General features: G+C 36.3%; 1 non-coding gene across 1 annotated transcript; it reads left to right on the plus strand.

Moving 5' to 3' along the window:
- The first annotated feature begins 16,781 nt into the window (after positions 1-16,781).
- LOC125361100 lies at positions 16,782-16,888 on the plus strand. Its single transcript, XR_007212887.1, has one exon. It is a non-coding gene; the product is annotated as a U6 spliceosomal RNA (small nuclear RNA).
- The last annotated feature ends 1,833 nt before the right edge of the window (positions 16,889-18,721 follow it).

The raw sequence follows: 18,721 nt of genomic DNA on the forward strand, positions 1-18,721 counted from the left end.
AATCCTCCAGACAGCGGCAGATAGACGCGGATCAAATGCTGAGCATGGACAGGCCAAAACTGCAGAGAAAGCATGAGTACCCCATGAAAGACATTCTCACTCCCGCCCACAGAGAAGCATCTGGAAGGACGCCCTTCCCCCATCACCAGAGCAAAGCACCATCTTTGACTCCAGAATATACCCAGCCAGAGCAGATTGGAACTAAAGCAGGACAGGGGAAAGTGAGGAGTAATGGGCCATCATTGAAAAGGGTAAGAGTAACTGAATGGTGAGAGCCAGCTCCGCCTAGGAGAAGATCCCTGCCCCCACATGGGAAGATCTCTTCCCAGACTGCAGCTCACTGATTGAGATATACTCAGCCAGAGGTACCCTGCCCATTCCCCACCCCCTTGCTGTCTCTGCTTGGTCTACACTTCAGCTGCCAACTCAACAGCAGCTGCAATTTCTAAAATCAAACTGAAAGAGGCAAGCAGCTACTGGCAGCACAGAACAAATAGACAGGAGAGTAAATGGTTCCTGAGACAGATAAATGGCCCCATTACAAAGGACGTCCAATCCCTACCAGCAAACTGACCTGAATTCCACAGCCAGCTCTTCCCAGGAGAAGTTAGCCCTGCCCAGGAGGGAGGAACCTCCCCCAGGCAAGCAGCACTCAGCCAGGTAACCCAGGCCTGAAGCACACCACCCTGCTGAGTCCTAGACCTATTCAGACCCAGGCATTATAGGCAGCAGTCCCACAGCAGACAGGATAAGCCACAGTTCCCAAGACTGCTCAGCGTTCCACAACTACAGAGGACACCCAAGTCCTACCTATAAGCTATGTGAACCACAGAGCCCCAGGATATAAATAATAGGGGAAGAGCATGAGAGCAGATCAACCCCCAGAAAACAAAAAGAAAATAAAACCAGCCAAGCAGCAGTAAAGCAGACTGCAGACCATTGCAAGGAAACCAGAGACTGGAAAGAGTCCACCCAAACAAGGAAGACTCCATATTTAAACATTATTTTGAAACTATTTTATTTTTTATTTTTCATTTTTAAGGTGTCATTTGTTTTTTGTTTGTTTGTTTTCTTTTGTTATATATATTTTTATTTTGTGTGTTTGTTTACCCGTAGTTTTTGTTTCTCTTTTCACATTTTCTTTCTTTTTTTTTTTTTTTTGCCAGTTCTGGGCTTTGGACGCAGGGCCTGAGCACTGCCCCTGGCCTCTTTTTGCTCAAGGCTAGCACTCTGCCACTTTTGGCCATTTTCTATATATGTGCTGCTTGGGAATCGAACCTAGGGCTTCATGTACATGAGGAAAGCACTCTTGCCACTAGGCCATATTCCCAGCCCCCACATTTTCTTTCTTTAAAATTACTTTCCTTTGACTAATGCCTTTACTCTTTTCTTTTGACACTCCATTGTCTATCATGTTAACCTGTTCTTTCCACAGATTCTATTCTTCTCCACCTTTCCACTTCACTGAAACTAAGCAAAAATCATCATCCCCAATTCCTTTTACTCCAATCTCTTCACAACCCCTAACATACTTGCCTAAATTTACTTCCAGGACCTCCAGAATTCATTGATCTCTGGTTATCATCAGACTAGAGACTGGGTATCCCTATTCAATCTGAATGAGTCAAAAGGGTTCATAGAGAAATATCACCAGTCCAAAAAAAAAATAAATAAATGTGAGAACAAGATTGCTCATATGGTTATAACAGTAAGTAAGTAACTACTCAATACAGGGCTCAGGGTTGGTTGCTATATTAAAATGGTATACTTGGGGGACACCAAATCTGCTTTTATATACAAAAAGGAGAGGGAAGGTATCTGGATTTGATTGTGAACTTCTAAGATTTATACAACAGTGCTTGGTAAGGTCTGCTGTGGGTTTTAAACGGTGCTCACAGATGCTTGTAGATTGACATTTCCAATCCAAAAGAGCAGAAAAAGCACAAGAAAGATGGCAAGCCAGGGAATCTCATCTCTCACTCAAAACAAGCAGGGAAGAAAAGCAGTCAACTAGAGACCTAGAAGAGAACCCTCAAAATGCTCTACAAACTCTACTGATAAAACTGTTAAATAAAAAGTTCTAATCTCTTCAGACTACACTTCTAGGGCATGAGGAGGCAAACTAAAGAACAATACACAAATCTGCCCACAAAGAAACAGGATTTCATGACCTCCACAAATAGAGAGATAAATGAACCTCAAGATCCCAATGACAAGATACCTACCCAGCTAGTAGATTTGAGAGACAGCACTCAGAACCAAATTAATGAAGTAAAGAAATCCATACAGGACCTAAAATAAAATTAAAGCAAACACATAGAAGCCATGAAGAAAGATGAGTCAGAAGGAAGGGAGATATGAAAACAAGTAGCTAGCATATAGAGCAGACTACATTAAGATGAGGATTGAATCGCAGGTATTCACTAGACTCTATGCCAAAAGAAGAAAGGAAAATACAAAGCCAAGCCAATCAGCAAGGCAGGTAACTCCAGGAACTCGAAGATACAATTAGGAAGCCAAATTTAAGGTGAATATGTATTGAGAAAAACCTAGAGAAAGAAATCAATGGAATACGCAGCTCATTTTACAGAACATTATCTGAGAACTTCCCGATTATCCAGAAGGATAGCCCTATCCAGATATAAGAAGCATTTAGAACCCCAATCTGACCAGACCAAAATAGGACATCCCACCGACACATTGTGATCAAAACAGGATCAATAGATCTCAAGGAAAGAATCCTTCAAGTAGCTAGAGAGAAGAAAACAATCACATATAAAGGAAAACAATCAGAATTACCCCAGACTTCTCAGCACAGAAAGCTAGGAGAGTCTGAAATGAGGTATGCCATACCTTAAAGCAAAATAAGTATCCACTAAGAATACTATATCCAGGTAAACTCTCATTCATAGCAGAAGGTCAAATAAAAGCCTTCCATAGCAAGGAAAAACTGAAACAATTTATCTCCACCAAACCAGCAGTACAGAAAATCCGCAAGGATGTCCTACACTTGGAAAATATTCAAGATAACAATACAGACAGGGAAATGAACATAAATAGAAAACCTGAATATTAGATAAAGAATGGGACGAGACAGCTTTTAAAAAGTTAGCTATAATGAACGGAACAAATGATCACCTCTCAATTGTAACTCTCGACATTAATGGACTTAATTCTACAATTAAACGACATAGTCTCATAAGTTGGATCAAAAATCAAAATCCTCCTTTCTGCTGCCTCCAAGAGACACATCAACCAAGCAAAAGCAAACATCTTCTAAAAGTGAAAGGCTGGAATAAAATCTACCAAGCACACAGCCCCCATAAGCAGTCTGGAGTTGCAATCCTAGTAACAGATAAAATTGACTTCAAATTCAAAACCGTATGAAGAGACAAAGCAGGTTTCTAGATACTAATAAAGGGATCTCTCCTACAGGAAGATATAACCATCCTAAATATCTATACACCAAATACAGGAGCACCCAACTTCATCAAACCAACACTACTGACTCTGAAAGCACTCATAGACCCAAACACATTGATAGTTGGAGACTAACACTCCACTGTCACCTCTGGAGAGGTCAACACACCAAAAACTAAACAAAGAAACCACAGAACCAACCAACTGCATAGACCAACTAGACTTCACCTATATCTACAGAATATTCCATCCAGCAACACCAGAATACACATTCTTTTCAGCAGCACATGGAACAGTCTCCAAAATAGATCACATCATAGGGCACAGAGAAAATCTGTAAAAATTCATACGTGTCAAAATCATTCTCTGCATTCTCTGAGACCACAATGGAATAAAATTAGAGTTCAACGCAGACAGCCACCACAGAAAACCCTACCATTCATGGAGACTAAACAACACATTGCTAAACCACCATTGGGTCATTGAAGAAATTAGAACAGAAATCCAAATGTTTATGGAATTAAAGCAAGATAAGCACACAAAGTAACAGCTCCTTTGGGACACAGCAAAGACAGTACTCAGAGGAAAATTTATATCTCAGAGTGCCTACATCAACAAACTGGAGAAACAGCAATTCAACAATTTAAGGAAGCACCTTAAGCTCCTTGAAAGAGAACAACAAGCCAAACACCAACCCAATAAATGGAAGCAAATAATTAAAATTAAATCAGAAATATATGACTTAGATTAAAAAAAAAGAATCAACATAACAAAGAGTTCGTTCTTTGAAAAAAATTAACAACACAGACCCCTAGAAAATCTCAGAAAAAACCTGAAAGCAATACATCCAAATAAACAAGATCAGAGATGAAACAAGTAACATCACCACAGAAACAGCCAAAATTCAGAGCACAATAAGGGAGTATTTTACAAACCTCTGTGCCAACAAATTAGAGAACCTGAAAGAAATGGACAAATTCCTAGCAAAATTGATATGTCCAAACTTAACTATGAAGATTTAAACCTTCTAAACAGATCCATATGCAGCATGGAAATAGAAACTGCAATAAGAGATCTCTCATCCAAGAAAAGCCCAGGTCTAGATGGATTCACTGCAGAATTCTACAAGGCCTTCAAAACAGAACACACACCAATATTTCTCAAACTCTTCATTGAAATAGAAAAAGAAAGTTCGCTAGTAAACACATTCGATGATGCCAGTATAACTGTCATCCCAAAACCAGGCACAGACTCATCAAGAAACAAGAACTGTAGACCGATATCTCTGATCAACATCGATGCAAAAATCCTCAATAACATTCTTGCCAATTGACTTCAACAGGTCATCAAAAAAATCATGCATTATGATCTAACTGGATTCATCCCCAGTATGTGGAGCTGGTTCAGTATATGCAAGTCAATCCGGGTAATCCACCACATCAAACAGAACAAGGTCAAATATCACATGATTATTTCGCTTGATGCGGAAAAGGCACTTGATAAAATCCAGCACACATTTATGATAAAAGCTTTGAAAACTAAGATTCCAGGCAACATTCCTGTATATAATTAAGGCTGTGTATCACACCCACAGTGAACATTACTGTTAATGGGAAAAGCTCAAGCCATGTCCTGTAAAATCAGGAGCAAGACAAGGTTGTCCAGTCTCCCCTTTCCTCTTCAACATAGTACTAGCCAGAGCAATAAGGCAAGAGGAAGACTTAAAGAGGATCCAAATAGGAAAAGATGAAGTCAAACACTCTCTCTTTGCAGAGGACATCATCCTGTACCTAAGGAACCCCATAGACTCCCATGTTACTAGAGCTGATTCAAAACTTTGGCACAGTAGCAGGATATAAAATAAACCCTCAAAAATCAATCGCTTTTCTATATGAAAATGACTGGAGGTCCGAGGCCAAAATATGGAAAGCAAGTACTTTTTCAATAGCCTCAAAAAACCTAAAATACCTAGGAATAACCTTAACCAAAGAAATGAAAGACTTTTATGATGAGATCTTTAAAAGCCTAAAAAAGGTAATTAAGGCAGAACTGAAGAAATGGAAAACCTCCTGGATTGGAAGGATCAATATGGTCAAAATAGTAATATTGCCAAAGGCTATCTACAAATTCAATGCAATACCCATTAATATCCCAACACCATTTTTTAATGAAATAGAGGAAGCAATCCAGAAATTCATATGGAACAATAAAAGACCCAGAATAGCAAAAACAATCCTAAGTAGAAAGAATAGTGCTGGAGGAATTACAATACCAAACTTTAAGCTGTATTACAAGCTATAGGAATAAAAACAGCTGAATATTGGCAAAAGAACAGGGCTGTTGACCAGTGAAACAGAACTGAGGACGCAGAAATGAACCCACAGAATGCCTACTTAATCTTAAAAAAAGGAACTAAAAAACATATGATGTAAGAAAGATAGCCTCTTCAACCAATGGTGCTAGCAACTGCTTCAACACCTGCAACAAATTAAAACTAGATCCTTATATACCACCCTGCACCAACATCAATTCCAAATGCATCAAAGACTTCTAAATAAAAACAGATACCCTGAAAACACTACAAGAAGGAGTAGGAGAAACACATGCCTCCTTGGCACAAGACAAAATTTCCTTAACAAAGGCCCAGAAATGTAACAAATCAAAAATAGGTTGGACAAATGGGACTGCATCAAACTGCAGAGCTTCTGCAGGGCAAAGGACATAGCTTGCAAGATAAACAGAAAGCATATAGATTGGGAGAAGAACTTTTTCAGCCATACAATGGACAAAGGCCTTATATCTAAAATATATGCAGAACTAAAATAAAATTAAATTCCTCCAGAGCAAAACTGCAAAGAACCAATAGCCCCCTCAACAAGTGGGCTAAAGGCCTAAAAAATAAATTTCCCTGAAGAGGAAATGAGAATGGCCAAGAGACACACCTCACCCTAGTAAGACTGTCCATTATCAGGAAAACTAACAATAAATCCTGGAGGGGATGTGGCCACAAGGGGACCCTACTACACTGTTGGTGGGCATGTAAACTGGTTCAACCACTCTGGAAAGCGGTGTGGAGATTCCTCAGAAGGCTAAACATAGAACTCCCCTAGCACCCAGTAGCCCCACTCTTGGGCATCTACCCAAAAGTTTACAAACAAGAACGTACTAAAGCCACCAGCACAACAATGTTCAACGCAGCACAATTTATCATTGCTAAAATACGGAACCAACCCTGATGCTCCTTAGTAGAAGAATGCATCAGGAAAATGTAAGACATATACACAATGTAATTTTATGCTTCTATCTCAAAGAATGACATTGCCCTATCTGTAAGGAATTGGAAGGACTTGGAAAAAAATTATTCTACGCGAAGTGAGCCGGACCCAAAGAAACATGGACTTTATGATTTCTCTCATAGGGAAAAATTAGCACAGGTTTAGGATAGTCACAGCAGAGAATCACAAAAGTCCAAAAGCTATGCCCTTATGAGCACATAGGATCATGCTAAATGAAATGAACTTCATGTTATGGAAAGAAGTGTTATATCACTGTTGTAATTACTTTCAACATGCTATGTGAAACCGTATTTTTGTTGTTGTTGATGATGATCCTCTTACCCCTTCCTGTGGTTGTCCCTGCTCTATCACTGTATCTCATCTGGGTACCCTGGATAATGTATATACTGGTATTAGAACTAGGGAGGGAAAGGGAATATTGAAATCGAGAGACAAAGGATTAAAAAGACAAATAAGTCCAAAAGCAGTACTTACATTTGGTGTAAACCAACTGAACAACTCATGGAAGGACAGGTAAAGGGCGAGGGGGGAGTGGTTAAATAAGGGAGGAGATAACCAATTGTACAAGAAAAATACCCACTCCCTTACATATGAAACTGAAGCCCCTGTACATCACTTTTCATTAAAAAAAAGAAATAGTATTGCAGATCTACATTACTAAATCTAATCTTAGAATGTGATATGTTAACATATTTGTCTTTTCTACTTTACTTGAAATTTAGCGACATGTATTTTAAAATAATTTCATTGTTATTGCTAACATGCTTTTAATGTATAATGTCATTCTTTGTCATTCTCAGAAGAGTTTTGTATATAGTATCAGATGGTTAAAAAACATGGTTCCCAAAGCAGTTATGGCAGCAGTAACTGGAGTAAAGTTCAGTTGCATAGAAAGATTTGTGAATTCCAGACTTCGTTCCTACAGAATTTTCCAGAATGTTTAAATACTTGTTCACTTTATGAATACAAAAAGCATTTTTGGAAAAAAAGTTGTTTCAAATGTCTTTAAAAATTTGAAAAGACTTTTCACTTTATATAACTTTGTGAATGGATTTTAGGCAACACGGAGAATATCGTTAAGTACTATGAGGATGCAGTTACTAATTTAAATATTTTCTAATGATTTTGTTAATCAAGTTTTACTTTGGAAAAATAATTCTAAATAATATCAGTTATAAAACATCTGATGACTTCATTTTATTCTAGTTAGGCGTGATTTTACACACCTAAATTTGTGTTCATAAACACTTCAATAAAATAATGACTATCAAAATAGAGTTAATTTTTGAAAATATGAATAAAAGACCAATGATACTAACCTTAATTCCAATTTGAAAAAGATGAATGATTTATTGTTATATTCATCATTATCTCTAAATAAATATTGCCCTGTGCTATCAGCTTTTATCCTGCATACAGGATAAAAGGAAAAAAATTACACAGAAATAAAGTAACAAATGATACCTGTGATAACACAAGTAATAAGAACATTACACTGACTAAAAATAATTCCAACTGTATCTTGCTTTATATTTCACTGATAGTGAATTTTGAAATGTCACAAGTTTCTGCAGTCAATTTTTTTCAGAGCTGAGATGGAGACTATCTTCAAAGGGCCCTGGTAACTTCCAGATGAGGTGGGGTACGTATTCTATACTGTGACTATGGTATCACTTATCTGGTTCTGAATATTTCCCAAGATTTGGAAACTTAGTTTCTTAGGTCACTGTTTTATTTTTATGTAGACTTTCTTCCTTAGTGGTGTTTTTATGAAAATAACAAAAAGTCTTTTCGATCAGTCCAGTCTTCATTTCTTCATACCTAATGTACCATATACTATCATGTATTTAATTTTCAGCCCTTCTAAATGCTTTTTATTTTGGTCACCCACGAGGTTCTTCATGAAGAGAAAAAAAATATTAGTATTCATTTTCTCTGTCATTTATTAGCAATAAATCGACACAACATTTCAAGGATTAAAGATTTCAGAGAAAAAAAGCCTCAGAAAAAATACAGCCATTGCTACAGAATAGTCTTATGGATATTCAAGGATAGTATTAAGAACCACAATAAAGTCCATTTTGAAAATTGGATGTACGTTTACAAACTTGAAAATTACTCAGTCTGTTTCCGTGCAGTATATGGTGGAAGGAAAATGAACACAGCCATTTAAGACCCTTGTAGTAGGTCCTAGCACCTTAACAGAAACAAGATATCTTATTAAAATGTTTCATAAATGACCTTTAAGAGATAAAGGGAAAAACTGGGTGTGGTTTCTCAACCCACCACCTAAACTGATTGAGGGGTTATATGGAAAAATCTTGGCTCAAGATCAAACCAAAGGAAAACCATAGAGTCTATGCTTCTTTGGGTCTGCCTCACTTCACATAGTATGATTTTTTTTTTCCCATTTCCTTACAAATTGGGCAATGTCATTGTTTCTGATAGAGTGATAGAATTCCATTGTGTATATGTACCACACATTCTTGATTCATTCATGTACTGAGGGGCATCTGGGTTGGTTCAATATTTTAAAGGAGGACAAATTGTTCTGCAATGAACATACTTGTGCTGGTGGCTTAAGTGTGATCGTGCGTGTAATCTTTTGGGTAGATGCCCCAAAGTAGGGCTGGTGTGTCAGAGAGGAGCTCTATGTTTAGCCTTTTGAGGAACTTCCATACCCCTTTCCAGAGTGGTTGAACAAGTTTGCATTCCCACCAACAGTGTAGCTGGGTTCCTTTTTGGCCACATCCCCTCCAGCATTTGTTATTTTTAGTTTTCCTGATAATGGCCACTCTTACTGGAGTGAGGTGGCATATCAATGTTGTTTTGATTTGTATTTTTTTATGGCTTGTGATGTAGAGCACTTGTTCATGTGTCTCTTGGCCACTCTCATTTCCTCTTCAGAAAAGTCTCTTTTTAGATTTTTAGCCCATTTGTTGAAGGGGCGTTTGTTTCTTTGAGGATATGATTTGGAGGAATTTAATTTTATGATCACAACAGCTCAATAGCTATATCCATATGAACACAAAAGATGATGATAAGTAAAATGCACTCCAAGTTATGAAAACAAGTGGTATACCATTGTTTTTGTTATTTTTTAAAATGTCATGTGAAATTATGTCCTTTTTCTGTATTTCTTTCCCATTGTTTTACCCTTGATATCACTGTAACTGATTTTAGTGCTGTGGATATTGTATATACATGTGTTGAAACTAGGGAAGGGAGGGGGAATACCAAAATAGAGAGACAAAGGATGAAAAGACAAACCAATGCAACATTAACACTTACATAACTATGTGGTGTAAACCAGCTGTACAACTCATGGGTGGGAAAGAGAAAAAGGCATAATTTCATAGGGTGCATTGGAAATAACAACACCAAAGATGAACTAATTATTTCCAAATCTTGTGGTGGGACAGTATTTTTTAAAGCATCTGAAATATTTACCATGTTAATTGCCAGTTGCTAATATAATCAGGTTGTTAGATTTGAAGACCTATTTTTATGAGGAAAGGAAAGAAACATTATGTTAACATAAGATGTCTTATTTTAGTTTTGGTTCACATATACATATGAGCATATGCATATACACATATGTATTCATATAAATGGATATACAGATATACACTCACACAGATACACAGGGAGAAATTATTCTTGAAATTTTTAAAATCCAATTTAAAATAAAGACTGTGAAATGAAGAAAGGATCAATGTATCAATTGTAAAAGAAGAATCCTCAAAACTTGAAGAAAATAAATATTGTTCTAGCCAGGCACAGTGACTCAGATCTGTAATCTGAGCTACTCAGGGGAAGGAGCTCAAGAGAATTAAGACCATGACTGAGATCAGCCCTGGCAAAAAAAAGAGAGTACCAGAAAAATGACAAAACCCAAAGGCTTTGGGACAGGCTAAGCAACAACTTCAAGGCCCTGTGTTCAAAACCAAACTATGCCTTCCCCGTCAAAAAATCTCTTTGCTTGTACAAAGAAAGAAGAGAATATGGGAAGAAAATTATACTAGTAGGGTCTGTTTCTTCCCAGGTCAGGGGTTGATAATATACTTTGTAACTTGAGATGGTAAAATGCAATCTCTTGAAACTTTGAAGTTTTCCAAAAGTTTCCAAATCAGCAGTATCTTAAATCCACCCTGACATATTTATTTGGAACACCAATGGCTGTAGAAGATACTCAGTAGTTGGGCCTAAATAAAACTATTCCCTAGAGAGAAAAGGCAGTAGAATCTGTTCCATGAATGCCCCCTTGGAGAATTTAAAGAAGAGCCATAAGCTCAGAAAAAAAGGCAGCTAGAAAATACAACATCTCATAAATGAAGTCAATGGTTGATTCATGGTAATTTGCAATGGTTTCTGATCCAATTAGCTGTTAAGATCTTTCTGGCAAAGTCAGTACATAAAGTTTAGGAGGATCAATGACCTTGTGGAAAAACCTCTACCAGAATAGAGACCAAAGAAAATTTAAATGGCTTAAGAACATGGACCAAATGAGAACTATTCACCAGGGTTTAGGGATAACTGATACTACCAAGCCACTACTTATGTGCAAGTAGAAGGTGCACACAAAGGAAGCATTTAGAAAAGAAAAAAAGCTCCCAAACTGCTCAAAACCTCAAAAACATTTAAGTAGAAAGAAAAGGGATTTCTTTCACTTTTTTAAGTGGAAACCTGAAAGTATGATCACTAGAGAAAGGCAAAGTCTGGTGTCAATTCGCTGCTTGAATACATGAATTTTAAGTGATCCCCTTAGATTTATCTTGCCAAGTGAATACTATCCTCTTTTCTGGTTTGGATAATACAAAAAAATAGGCTCCTGTGGGATGCTTGACTTTTCTAAGGTATCTATGCAAAAGGACTGGTGAAACCATACCAGAATCTGTTCCTCTGGGCTCTGAATTCTGTATGTGTGCATGCTTATACTCCACCTTCATGTCTTTCTCTCCACACAGGAGCTGGAATTAATGAATAAGCTAATATCCTGTGATCTTTCCTCACTGTGGAGATACCTGACTGCCTCACCTAGCAAAACTGCTGTAAAAAGATTATTTCTGCCTTTTTCCCTTAATCCTTTAGCCCATGTGGTTTGGAACTCAAAAGTTCACACAAGGACATGCAAGACTTAGATAGTTGGAAGTCATTTTCTGCTTTTAAGATTCAGTGTCTGAAAATTTGTTTTTAATTATCAAGTCTTTTATTTCCTGGGGCTATGAACTTTGCATAACTCCTCTGAGGTTTACTTTATTAATCCCTAAGTGGAAGATATCCTGCCTGGCACAGAGATGACTTATGAACATTACTTGGAATAATATATGTACAAGTGCTTTGCAAGTACTAAAACATTCAATATATACATACAATATTTTAAACATTAAAATCACATTTGCTTTGTAAGGGGGCTCCTGTGTGAATGATCAAACACAACCACTGGAATATAGTTAAAAAGTACATATGTTATAAAAATTGCTTGATAGTATGTGCCACTTATGGAAATTGGTATAATATTGATGCAAATTCTGAAGACAATAGTAAAAGTTTAAACACAAACCTGTTAAAGAATAAATTTTACTGACACTGGTATATTGCTTTTAAAGTGTATTAATACACATTCAAAATTATAGAATGGAATTGGTACCAAGTTCTAAATGTGTGATGAATTCTTCATGAACATAATACATAATATAGTTTATCTTAAAGGATGAGATTTAAATTTACTCATGAATGTGAAGAAGCCTTCTGAAATGTAACATATAATTAGCACACATAAACAGATATAAGCCTTAGATTTTATTGACAATTACTCTCGTTAGTCTTACAGATCCATAGAATAATGCATTAGCTCTCAGAAATAAACATTGACTAGTACTAAGAAAAGTTAAACGCTTGTAACAGCAAACTTAAATTCTTCTTGAATAAAAGGATATGGGAGGAATGATGGTCTTTCATTACATTTTTATGATGCCTTAAGGTTTTACATTTTATTTAAGGAATGGGTTAAAGCCATATGTACAGATTAAAATCATATCGACAGTAAGTGTTCAATTAGATAATTTATTTTCTATGGAAATACAGAAAAATTCTACTATCTGTTAATCAAAGATATAAATTCTGTGTTTACTCAAAGCATCATTTGTTTTTGTTCCTATCATTCCAGAGTATACAACAGTTCTGGTAAATGTCAGTGAAGTTCTTTGTATGAATAAGTGAATTTTCAACCTTAATATAGTCTGAGAATAATATACTGTTTGTTTTTCTTAATTTTTCTTTATTGTCTAGGTGATATACAGAAGGGTTAGAGATACATATTTATGGTAGTGAGTACATTTCTCGTCAAACTTGTTACTTCCTTCCTCATTTTTCTCGCACCTTCCCTCCTCCCCACCAAGGCTTATAGTTAGTTTACAATATATTGTCTTGTAAGTATCACCGTTGCATTATTTCACCATTTTGATGCTTCCTTTCCCTTCTGTGATTCAGATAAATGTATATATAATACCCAGAGTACCAAAATCAAATACAGTCAAAACAGGGTCTAAACCATAGGGAAGAAAAATGCAAGGGAAAAGAAAAAATTTCACATAGTACATTAAAAATAACAACAATGAAAAACCAATTGTTTTCATATCTTAGAGTTCATTTTGCTTAGCATTCTCTTATATAATCATATGTACATAGTCATTGAGCTATTGTGATCCTCTGCTAGGACTACCCCAGACATAAACTAATTGTGGAACAAACCCAGATGTTCCTCAGTAGATGAATGGATCAAGAAAATATGGCAGATATACACAATGGAATTCTATGCTTCTATCATAAAGAATGGCATTGCTCCATTCATAAGCAAATGGAAAGACTGGAAAAAAATCACAGTAAGTGAAGTGAGCCAGACTCAAAGAATCATAGATTCTATGTTTATCCTCACTGGTAAAATAGTCTCTTATAAGCCCAATAGCTATGCCCCTATGAACACACAAGATGATGCTAAATGAAATGAACTCCATGTTATGGAAACAACTGTAATATCACTGTTGTAATTACTTTCAACATGCCATGTGTAACCATAGCTACTATTGTTGATGATCATCTTGTATCCCCTTCCTGTGGTTGTATCAGCACTATCACTGTATCTTATCTGAGTACATTGGAAATTGTGTATACTGGTATTAGGTACGAGGTAAGTGAAAGGGAATACCAAAATTGAGAGACATAGGATAAAAAGACAAACGACTACAAAAGCAAAACTTGCAAAACTGTTAGGTGTAAACCAACTGAACAACTAACGGGAGGAGAAGGAAAAGGGGATGGGGATGGGGGAATGAGGGAGGAGGTAACAAACAGTACAAGAAATGTATCCAATGCTGAACGTTTGAAACTGTAACCTCTCTGTACATCACTTTGACAATAAAAAAATAGTCTCTTATACAATTATTTCATTTTAAAGCATTCTTATTTTCCCAGTAATATAGATAAATTAATGTATTACTGAGATTAGAAACAAATGTACTGTATCTACAAATTTTGATAATTTTTTTATTTTTTCTGTACAGTAAAAGAACTTCTAGAGAGTCTTTACACTATATTTTTCATATCTCTCTTTGAAAATACGTTGAAATTTGAGTGTGGGAATGCATCTCAATGGATATCATTAAATTTAAATTATATGCCGATAAAAATTAAATGATTCAGTAATAAATCAGTAAAAGAAGGATAACATTAAAGTCCTTGATTTCAATAAATAATATTATTAGCACATAAATTGTTTCAAATTGATCTGCTTATTCAAGGTCTTCCAATCCATACTGTAGCTAATTGTCCCATAAATATTAGCAACATTTCAAAACAGTTTGTGTTAGAAAGCCATAATATCTTGAATATTATTTTAAATGGAAGTCTTAAACTACTTAATTTCAAAGGCAATTCAAAAGATACAATGGGAAAGGCAGTCTTATAATATAAAATACCCTTTATCTTGTATATAAGTTTACCTGATTTGGGGAAGGGAAGGAGAAATCTCAAAAATGCAATAGTGATAGTCACTAGACACTATTTTGGAAATTAACTTTATAATTTGTGGGAGAGGGAAGTTGAGGTGGGTAGGAAAATGGGAGAAAATGTGGGAGGCTAACACTGTTCAAAAGTAATGTACTCATTACATTAGTTCTGCAACTGTAACTCCTCTGTACATAACCGTTACAATATTTTTTATTTCAACATAGAAGTTTGTTGTTGTTTGTTTGTTTCTTTGTGCAGACACTGAGGCATGAATTTTTGATTATTGCCATCTAGCATTTCCTTTTCTTTTTTCTTTCTTTGCTTAAGGCTGGCACTGTACCACTGAATCACAAATCTACTTCCAGATTTTGGGTAGTTAACTGGAGATAAGAGTCTCTCAGTTGAGAGTCTAGCTTTGAACTGCCGACCTCCCATCTCAGCCTCCTGAGTAACTAGGATTGCATGCATGAGCCACTGTCTCCTAAAAGTACCTAAGCACAAACTTTCAGTTACCAGCACCTCTGTAGTTTCCTTCTAGTAATTTTTTATACATGGACTCTCATTTTGTTTCTTAGCTGAACAGTCCCTCTTGCCCATGCATTCACAGATAAATCAATTTCTCCTCTTCACTGTATGCTTCCATTGCAGTGGACCTATAACCAAGATACATTTATGTATGATTAAAGTTCCGTCTTGTCTTGAGAAGCGTCACAAACATTTTTTCTTTGATTTTTTTTATTAAAGATACATATCTTTAGTATGCAATCTTCCAGTTCTAATTGAACAATATCAGTAGTAGGTAGATGATTAAGAGGTACCTTATGCAAATATGCTGTGCTATTGTGGCATCATGTGCTGAGTTATCTTCAAACTTTGGAAAGGGTTTATTAGTTAAAATAATTAAACAACTTATTGCCACAGAAAATACCTTTGAATATACTCTTTCCTGATATTTTGACTGCTGCTCTTCTATTATCCCTTGAAGCAAACAAAATTCTCTTCCAGCTATTTTATGTGAAAGACATGGTCAAATTGCTTCCATAAGACTTATCTTGTATTAAGTGATTGTCCAACACTGCTATGTTGTAGGCACTGGGATATGCTCCAAGGTCCAAGAATGGGAAGAAACAAACAAACAAACAAATCTTTTTCTCCTCAAGTTCCCATCCCCTTTTCTCAGAATTTCCTATTCCTTAAGTAAATTAATCCTAGATAAATTCACAAATACATTCAAAACCATAAATTTTTTTTGGTAGCTGTAAAAGAGTGTGATGAATCACATTTGCTTTAGGCTATATGCAGTACTTAGTCATTTTCATGGTGATTGCCTGAGGATGAATTTAGTATGTTCTTTTGAACAACTTTTAGCAACAAAATGTGACAGTAGAAAAGAGAGATCTGGAAGTACCTTTCTCATATGCATTTTCCCACAGATAAGGAAGAAGAGTATCAAAGAATTCAATTGCATATTGCTATTTTCTCCCTCAAGGTTTTTTTCTTTTTTAATCATTTTTCAGATAGAGAAAATTTAGCAGATATGTATATGCTCATGCATTTTATTGAAGTTTTTATTTTAATTTCAGGTACTAAATCCTTCAAATTCACCATTGGCTGTCATTCTCAAGTTTACTTCAGAGCACATTAAAAATAATTATTTTGTTGGGGATTTATCTGGTTCAGTAAAAACATATGAACCCCAATGCTGACATATCACTATTTGCAAACACATTACATGAAATATTAGCCTAAAACAATGAGAGCTGCAGTTGTTGTAGTAAAGTCTATGGTGGGTCTTACCCTCTAGACAAATGAATAAATTATCCTCAATACTTGTTACTCAAAAAAGAATTTGATGCAGAAAAATTATATTAAGATAAAATTTATTTTTGCTTTGTCAGTCACTAGGCGTATTGTTCTGCTGTTGTTGCAGTGTAGGTTCTTTAGAAGATTGCTAAGTTATTTTGAGATTTTTGTCAATTTTGCATTGTCATTGGGAATAACGGTTTTGATAGACACTTAAAAAGACTATTGTGTGCATTCCTTAGAATACATTATGTCATGCTCGCTCCAGCAGCACATATACTAAAATTGGAATGATACAGAGAAGATTAGCATGGCCCCTGCGCAAGGATGACACGCAAATTCGTGAAGTGTTCCATATTTTTGGAAATGGAAAAACCTCCCATGCTCCTGGATTGGAAGGATTAATATAATCAAAATGGCAATATTGCCAAAGGCTATCTACAAATTCAATGCAATACCCATTAATATCTATTTTTAATGAAATAGAGGAAGCAATCCAAAATTCATATGGAACAATAAAAGACCTAGAATAGCAAAAACAATCCTAAGCAGAAAGAACAGTGCTGGAGGAATTACAATACCCAACTTCAAGCTGTATTATAAAGCTATAGTAATAAAAACAGCTTGGTATTGGCACCGGAACAGGCCTGAAGACCAATGGAACAGAATTGAAGACCCAGAAATGAACCCCCAGAACTATGCCTACTTAATCTTTGATAAAGGAGCTAAAACAATAGTATGGAAGAAAGATAGCCTCTTTAACAAATGGTGCTGGAAAAACTGGCTCAACATATTCTACAAACTAAAACTAGACCCTTATATATCACCCTGCACCAAAATCAATTCCAAATGGATTTAAGACCTTGAAATCAAAACAGACACCCTGAAAACACTAAAGGAAGGAGTAGGAGAAACACGTGGACTCCGTGGCACAGGACAGAACTTCCTCAACAAAGACCCAGAAAGACTACAAATCAAAGAAAGGTTGGACAAATGGGACTGCATCAAACTGCAGAGCTTCTGCACGGCAAAGGACATAGCTTGCAAGATAAACAGAAGAAAGCCCACAGACTGGGAGAAGATCTTTACCGGCCATTCAACGGACAAAGGCCTCATATCTAAAATATATGCAAAACTAAAAAAATTACCTTCCTCCAAAACAAAACCGCAAAGAACCAATAGCCCCCTCATCAAGTGGGCTAAAGACTTACAAAGAGACTTCTCTGATGAGGAAATGAGAAGGCCAGGAGACATATGAAAAAATGCTCTACATCACTGGCCATAAAAGAAATGCAAATCAAAACAGCATGGAGATTCCATCTCACCCCATTAAGAATGTCATATATCAAGAAAACTAACAATAACAATTGTTGGAGGGGATGTGGCCAAAAGGGATCCCTACTTCATTGTTGGTGGGAATGTAAACTGGTTCAGCCACTCTGGCAAGCAGTATGGCAATTCCTCAGAAGGCTAAATATAGAACTCCCCTATGACCCAGCAGCCCCACTTTTCTGTATCTATCCAAAAGTCCACGAACAAAATCACAGTAATGCCACCAGCACAACAATGTTCATTGCAGCACAATTTGTCATAGCGAGAATCTGGAACCAACCCCGAGGCCCCTCAGGAGACAAATGGATTAGGAAAATGTGGTACATATACACAATGGAATTTTATGCCTTTATCAGAAAGAATGACATTGTCCCATTTGTAAGGAAATGGAAGGAGTTGGAAAAAATTATACTAAGTGAAGTGACCCAGACCCAAAGAAACATGGACTCTATGGTCTCCCTTATTGGGAATAATTAGTATAGATTAAGGCAAGTCATAGCAGAGGATCACAGGTCCCAATAGCAATACCATTATGAACACCTAAGATGATGCTAAGTGAAATGAACTCCATGTTATGGAGACAATTGTTATATCACAGTTGTAACTACTTTCAACGTCCCATGTGTATCTGTAGCTTCTATTATTGATGATGTTCTTGTATCACCTTCCTGTGGTTGTACCTACACTATCTCTGTAATCTTATCTGAGTATATTGGAAACCGTGTATACTGGTATTGGAACTAGGAAATTGAAAGGGAATATCAAAATTGAGAGACACAGGGTAACAAAAGACAAACAACTACAAAAGCAATACTTGCAAAACTGTTTGGTGTAAGTGAACTGAACACCTCAGGGGGGGGAAA

Source organism: Perognathus longimembris, chromosome 12, assembly GCF_023159225.1.
Source record: "Perognathus longimembris pacificus isolate PPM17 chromosome 12, ASM2315922v1, whole genome shotgun sequence".
NCBI lineage: Eukaryota > Metazoa > Chordata > Mammalia > Rodentia > Heteromyidae > Perognathus > Perognathus longimembris.